Below are 8417 nucleotides of genomic sequence, written 5' to 3' on the forward strand. Positions count from 1 at the left end.
CAACATAACCCTAACCCTAGGTCCAATCGTAACCCTAACCGGATCTCTAACCCTAGCCCTCAACATAACCCTAACCCTAGGTCCAATCGTAACCCTAACCGTCTCTCTAACCCTAGCCCTAAACATAACCCTAACCCTAGGTCCAATCGTAACCCTAACCGGATCTCTAACCCTAGCCCTCAACATAACGCTAACCCTAGGTCCAATCGTAACCCTAACCGTCTCTCTAACCCTAGCCCTCAACATAACCCTAACCCTAGGTCCAATCGTAACCCTAACCGGATCTCTAACCCTAGCCCTCAACATAACCCTAACCCTAGGTCCAATCGTAACCCTAACCGTCTCTCTAACCCTAGCCCTCAACATAACCCTAACCCTAGGTCCAATCGTAACCCTAACCGGATCTCTAACCCTAGCCCTCAACATAACCCTAATCCTAGGTCCAATCGTAACCCTAACCGTCTCTCTAACCCTAGCCCTCAACATAACCCTAACCCTAGGTCCAATCGTAACCCTAACCGGATCTCTAACCCTAGCCCTCAACATAACCCTAACCCTAGGTCCAATCGTAACCCTAACCGGATCTCTAACCCTAGCCCTCAACATAACCCTAACCCTAGGTCCAATCGTAACCCTAACCGGATCTCTAACCCTAGCCCTCAACATAACCCTAACCCTAGGTCCAATCGTAACCCTAACCGTCTCTCTAACCCTAGCCCTCAACATAACACTAACCCTAGGTCCAATCGTAACCCTAACCGGATCTCTACCCTAGCCCTCAACATAACCCTAACCCTAGGTGCAATCGTAACCCTAACCGGATCTCTAACCCTAGCCCTCAACATAACCCTAACCCTAGGTCCAATCGTAACCCTAACCGTCTCTCTAACCCTAGCCCTCAACATAACACTAACCCTAGGTCCAATCGTAACCCTAACCGGATCTCTACCCTAGCCCTCAACATAACCCTAACCCTAGGTGCAATCGTAACCCCAACCGGATCTGTAACCCTAGCCCTCAACATAACCCTAACCCTAGGACCAATCGTAACCCTAACCGGATCTCTAACCCTAGCCCTCAACATAACCCTAACCCTAGGTCCAATCGTAACCCTAACCGGATCTCTAACCCTAGCCCTCAACATAACCCTAACCCTAGGTCCAATCGTAACCCTAACCGGATCTCTAACCCTAGCCCTCAACATAACCCTAACCCTAGGTCCAATCGTAACCCTAACCGTCTCTCTAACCCTAGCCCTCAACATAACCCTAACCCTAGGTCCAATCGTAACCCTAACCGGATCTCTAACCCTAGCCCTCAACATAACCCTAACCCTAGGTCCAATCGTAACCCTAACCGTCTCTCTAACCCTAGCCCTCAACATAACCCTAACCCTAGGTCCAATCGTAACCCTAACCGGATCTCTAACCCTAGCCCTCAACATAACCCTAACCCTAGGTCCAATCGTAACCCTAACCGGATCTCTAACCATAGCCCTCAACATAACCCTAACCCTAGGTGCAATCGTAACCCTAACCGGATCTCTAACCCTAGCCCTCAACATAACCCTAACCCTAGGTCCAATCGTAACCCTAACCGGATCTCTAACCCTAGCCCTCAACATAACCCTAACCCTAGGTCCAATCGTAACCCTAATCGGATCTCTAACCCTAGCCCTCAACATAACCCTAACCCTAGGTCCAATCGTAACCCTAACCGTCTCTCTAACCGTAGCCCTCAACATAACCCTAACCCTAGGTCCAATCGTAACCCTAACCGGATCTCTAACCCTAGCCCTCAACATAACCCTAACCCTAGGTCCAATCGTAACCCTAACCGTCTCTCTAACCCTAGCCCTCAACATAACCCTAACCCTAGGTCCAATCGTAACCCTAACCGGATCTCTAACCCTAGCCCTCAACATAACCCTAACCCTAGGTCCAATCGTAACCCTAACCGTCTCTCTAACCCTAGCCCTCAACATAACCCTAACCCTAGGTCCAATCGTAACCCTAACCGGATCTCTAACCCTAGCCCTCAACATAACCCTAATCCTAGGTCCAATCGTAACCCTAACCGTCTCTCTAACCCTAGCCCTCAACATAACCCTAACCCTAGGTCCAATCGTAACCCTAACCGGATCTCTAACCCTAGCCCTCAACATAACCCTAACCCTAGGTCCAATCGTAACCCTAACCGGATCTCTAACCCTAGCCCTCAACATAACCCTAACCCTAGGTCCAATCGTAACCCTAACCGGATCTCTAACCCTAGCCCTCAACATAACCCTAACCCTAGGTCCAATCGTAACCCTAACCGTCTCTCTAACCCTAGCCCTCAACATAACACTAACCCTAGGTCCAATCGTAACCCTAACCGGATCTCTACCCTAGCCCTCAACATAACCCTAACCCTAGGTGCAATCGTAACCCTAACCGGATCTCTAACCCTAGCCCTCAACATAACCCTAACCCTAGGTGCAATCGTAACCCTAACCGTCTCTCTAACCCTAGCATTCAACATAACACTAACCCTAGGTCCAATCGTAACCCTAACCGGATCTCTACCCTAGCCCTCAACATAAACCTAACCCTAGGTGCAATCGTAACCCCAACCGGATCTGTAACCCTAGCCCTCAACATAACCCTAACCCTAGGTCCAATCGTAACCCTAACCGGATCTCTAACCCTAGCCCTCAACATAACCCTAACCCTAGGTCCAATCGTAACCCTAACCGGATCTCTAACCCTAGCCCTCAACATAACCCTAACCCGAGGTCCAATCGTAACCCTAACCGGATCTCTAACCCTAGCCCTCAACATAACCCTAACCCTAGGTCCAATCGTAACCCTAACCGGATCTCTAACCCTAGCCCTCAACATAACCCTAACCGTAGGTCCAATCGTAACCCTAACCGTCTCACTAACCCTAGCCCTCAACATAACCCTAACCCTAGGTCCAATCGTAACCCTAACCGGATCTCTAACCCTAGCCCTCAACATAACCCTAACCCTAGGTCCAATCGTAACCCTAACCGGATCTCTAACCCTAGCCCTCAACATAACCCTAACCCTAGGTGCAATCGTAACCCTAACCGGATCTCTAACCCTAGCCCTCAACATAACCCTAACCCTAGGTCCAATCGTAACCCTAACCGGATCTCTAACCCTAGCCCTCAACATAACCCTAACCCTAGGTCCAATCGTAACCCTAACCGGATCTCTAACCCTAGCCCTCAACATAACCCTAACCCTAGGTCCAATCGTAACCCTAACCGGATCTCTAACCCTAGCCCTCAACATAACTCTAACCCTAGGTCCAATCGTAACCCTAACCGGATCTCTAACCCTAGCCCTCAACATAACCCTAACCCTAGGTCCAATCGTAACCCTAACCGGATCTCTAACCCTAGCCCTCAACATAACCCTAACCCTAGGTCCAATCGTAACCCTAACCGGATCTCTAACCCTAGCCCTTAACATAACCCTAACCCTAGGTCCAATCGTAACCCTAACCGGATCTCTTACCCTAGCCCTCAACATAACCCTAACCCTAGGTCCAATCGTAACCCTAACCGTCTCACTAACCCTAGCCCTCAACATAACCCTAATCCTAGGTCCAATCGTAACCCTAACCGGATCTCTAACCCTAGCTCTCAACATAACCCTAACCCTAGGTCCAATCGTAACCCTAACCGGATCTCTAACCCTAGCCCTCAACATAACCCTAACCCTAGGTCCAATCGTAACCCTAACCGTCTCTCTAACCCTAGCCCTCAACATAACCCTAACCCTAGGTCCAATCGTAACCCTAACCGGATCTCTAACCCTAGCCCTCAACATAACCCTAACCCTAGGTCCAATCGTAACCCTAACCGGATCTCTAACCCTAGCCCTCAACATAACCCTAACCCTAGGTCCAATCGTAACCCTAACCGGATCTCTAACCCTAGCCCTCAACATAACCCTAACCCTAGGTCCAATCGTAACCCTAACCGGATCTCTAACCCTAGCCCTCAACATAACCCTAACACTAGGTCCAATCGTAACCCTAACCGGATCTCTAACCCTAGCCCACAACATAACCCTAACCCTAGGTCCAATCGTAACCCTAACCGGATCTCTAAGCCTAGCCCTCAACATAACCCTAACCCTAGGACCAATCGTAACCCTAACCGTCTCACTAACCCTAGACCTCAACATAACCCTAACCCTAGGTCCAATCGTAACCCTAACCGTATCTCTAACCCTAGCCCTCAACATAACCCTAACCCTAGGTCCAATCGTAACCCTAACCGGATCTCTAACCCTAGCCCTCAACATAACCCTAACCGTAGGTTCAATCGTAACCCTAACCGTCTCACTAACCCTAGCCCTCAACATAACCCTAACCCTAGGTCCAATCGTAACCCTAACCGGATCTCTAACCCTAGCCCTCAACATAACCCTAACCCTAGGTCCAATCGTAACCCTAACCGGATCTCTAACCCTAGCCCTCAACATAACCCTAACCCTAGGTCCAATCGTAACCCTAACCGGATCTCTAACCCTAGCCCTCAACATAACACTAACCCTAGGTCCAATCGTAACCCTAACCGGATCTCTAACCCTAGCCCTCAACATAACCCTAACCCTAGGTCCAATCGTAACCCTAACCGGATCTCTAACCCTAGCCCTCAACATAACTCTAACCCTAGGTCCAATCGTAACCCTAAGCGGATCTCTAACCCTAGCCCTCAACATAACCCTAACCCTAGGTCCAATCGTAACCCTAACCGGATCTCTAACACTAGCCCTCAACATAACCCTAACCCTAGGTCCAATCGTAACCCTAACCGGATCTCTAACCCTAGCCCTTAACATAACCCTAACCCTAGGACCAATCGTAACCCTAACCGGATCTCTTACCCTAGCCCTCAACATAACCCTAACCCTAGGTCCAATCGTAACCCTAACCGTCTCACTAACCCTAGCCCTCAACATAACCCTAACCCTAGGTCCAATCGTAACCCTAACCGGATCTCTAACCCTAGCTCTCAACATAACCCTAACCCTAGGTCCAATCGTAACCCTAACCGGATCTCTAACCCTAGCCCTCAACATAACCCTAACCCTAGGTCCAATCGTAACCCTAACCGGATCTCTAACCCTAGCCCTCAACATAACCCTAACCCTAGGTCCAATCGTAACCCTAACCGGATCTCTAACCCTAGCCCTCAACATAACCCTAACCCTAGGTCCAATCGTAACCCTAACCGGATCTCTAACCCTAGCCCTCAACATAACCCTAACCCTAGGTCCAATCGTAACCCTAACCGGATCTCTAACCCTAGCCCTCAACATAACCCTAACCCTAGGTCCAATCGTAACCCTAACCGGATCTCTAACCCTAGCCCTCAACATAACCCTAACCCTAGGTCAAATCGTAACCCTAACCGGATCTCTAACCCTAGCCCACAACATAACCCTAACCCTAGGTCCAATCGTAACCCTAACCGGATCTCTAAGCCTAGCCCTCAACATAACCCTAACCCTAGGACCAATCGTAACCCTAACCGTCTCACTAACCATAGACCTCAACATAACCCTAACCCTAGGTCCAATCGTAACCCTAACCGTATCTCTAACCCTAGCCCTCAACATAACCCTAACCCTAGGTCCAATTGTAACCCTAACCGGATCTCTAACCCTAGCCCTCAACATAACCCTAACCCTAGGTCGAATCGTAACCCTAACCGGATCTCTAACCCTAGCCCTCAACATAACCCTAACCCTAGGTCCAATCGTAACCCTAACCGGATCTCTAACCCTAGCCCTCAACATAACCCTAACCCTAGGTCCAATCGTAACCCTAACCGGATCTCTAACCATAGCCCTCAACATAACCCTAACCCTAGGTCCAATCGTAACCCTAACCGGATCTCTAACCCTAGCCCTCAACATAACACTAACCCTAGGTCCAATCGTAACCCTAACCGGATCTCTACCCTAGCCCTCAACATAACCCTAACCCTAGGTGCAATCGTAACCCTAACCGGATCTCTAACCCTAGCCCTCAACATAACCCTAACCCTAGGTGCAATCGTAACCCTAACCGTCTCTCTAACCCTAGCCCTCAACATAACACTAACCCTAGGTCCAATCGTAACCCTAACCGGATCTCTACCCTAGCCCTCAACATAAACCTAACCCTAGGTGCAATCGTAACCCCAACCGGATCTGTAACCCTAGCCCTCAACATAACCCTAACCCTAGGTCCAATCGTAACCCTAACCGGATCTCTAACCCTAGCCCTCAACATAACCCTAACCCTAGGTCCAATCGTAACCCTAACCGGATCTCTAACCCTAGCCCTCAACATAACCCTAACCCTAGGTCCAATCGTAACCCTAACCGGATCTCTAACCCTAGCCCTCAACATAACCCTAACCCTAGGTCCAATCGTAACCCTAACCGTCTCTCTAACCCTAGCCCTCAACATAACACTAACCCTAGGTCCAATCGTAACCCTAACCGGATCTCTACCCTAGCCCTCAACATAACCCTAACCCTAGGTGCAATCGTAACCCTAACCGGATCTCTAACCCTAGCCCTCAACATAACCCTAACCCTAGGTGCAATCGTAACCCTAACCGTCTCTCTAACCCTAGCCCTCAACATAACACTAACCCTAGGTCCAATCGTAACCCTAACCGGATCTCTACCCTAGCCCTGAACATAAACCTAACCCTAGGTGCAATCGTAACCCCAACCGGATCTGTAACCCTAGCCCTCAACATAACCCTAACCCTAGGTCCAATCGTAACCCTAACCGGATCTCTAACCCTAGCCCTCAACATAACCCTAACCCTAGGTCCAATCGTAACCCTAACGGGATCTCTAACCCTAGCCCACAACATAACCCTAACCCGAGGTCCAATCGTAACCCTAACCGGATCTCTAACCCTAGCCCTCAACATAACCCTAACCCTAGGTCCAATCGTAACCCTAACCGGATCTCTAACCCTAGCCCACAACATAACCCTAACCCTAGGTCCAATCGTAACCCTAACCGGATCTCTAAGCCTAGCCCTCAACATAACCCTAACCCTAGGACCAATCGTAACCCTAACCGTCTCACTAACCCTAGACCTCAACATAACCCTAACCCTAGGTCCAATCGTAACCCTAACCGTATCTCTAACCCTAGCCCTCAACATAACCCTAACCCTAGGTCCAATCGTAACCCTAACCGGATCTCTAACCCTAGCCCTCAACATAACGCTAACCCTAGGTCCAATCGTAACCCTAACCGGATCTCTAACCCTAGCCCTCAACATAACCCTAACCCTAGGTCCAATCGTAACCCTAACCGGATCTCTAACCCTAGCCCTCAACATAACACTAACCCTAGGTCCAATCGTAACCCTAACCGGATCTCTAACCCTAGCCCTCAACATAACCCTAACCCTAGGTCCAATCGTAACCCTAACCGGATCTCTAACCCTAGCCCTCAACATAACTCTAACCCTAGGTCCAATCGTAACCCTAAGCGGATCTCTAACCCTAGCCCTCAACATAACCCTAACCCTAGGTCCAATCGTAACCCTAACCGGATCTCTAACACTAGCCCTCAACATAACCCTAACCCTAGGTCCAATCGTAACCCTAACCGGATCTCTAACCCTAGCCCTTAACATAACCCTAACCCTAGGACCAATCGTAACCCTAACCGGATCTCTTACCCTAGCCCTCAACATAACCCTAACCCTAGGTCCAATCGTAACCCTAACCGTCTCACTAACCCTAGCCCTCAACATAACCCTAACCCTAGGTCCAATCGTAACCCTAACCGGATCTCTAACCCTAGCTCTCAACATAACCCTAACCCTAGGTCCAATCGTAACCCTAACCGGATCTCTAACCCTAGCCCTCAACATAACCCTAACCCTAGGTCCAATCGTAACCCTAACCGGATCTCTAACCCTAGCCCTCAACATAACCCTAACCCTAGGTCCAATCGTAACCCTAACCGGATCTCTAACCCTAGCCCTCAAAATAACCCTAACCCTAGGTCCAATCGTAACCCTAACCGGATCTCTAACCCTAGCCCTCAACATAACCCTAACCCTAGGTCCAATCGTAACCCTAACCGGATCTCTAACCCTAGCCCTCAACATAACCCTAACCCTAGGTCCAATCGTAACCCTAACCGGATCTCTAACCCTAGCCCTCAACATAACCCTAACCCTAGGTCCAATCGTAACCCTAACCGGATCTCTAACCCTAGCCCACAACATAACCCTAAACCTAGGTCCAATCGTAACCCTAACCGGATCTCTAAGCCTAGCCCTCAACATAACCCTAACCCTAGGACCAATCGTAACCCTAACCGTCTCACTAACCCTAGACCTCAACATAACCCTAACCCTAGGTCCA

The sequence above is a fragment of the Miniopterus natalensis genome, chromosome 3 (genome assembly GCF_054644295.1).
Source record: "Miniopterus natalensis isolate mMinNat1 chromosome 3, mMinNat1.hap1, whole genome shotgun sequence".
Taxonomy (NCBI): domain Eukaryota; kingdom Metazoa; phylum Chordata; class Mammalia; order Chiroptera; family Miniopteridae; genus Miniopterus; species Miniopterus natalensis.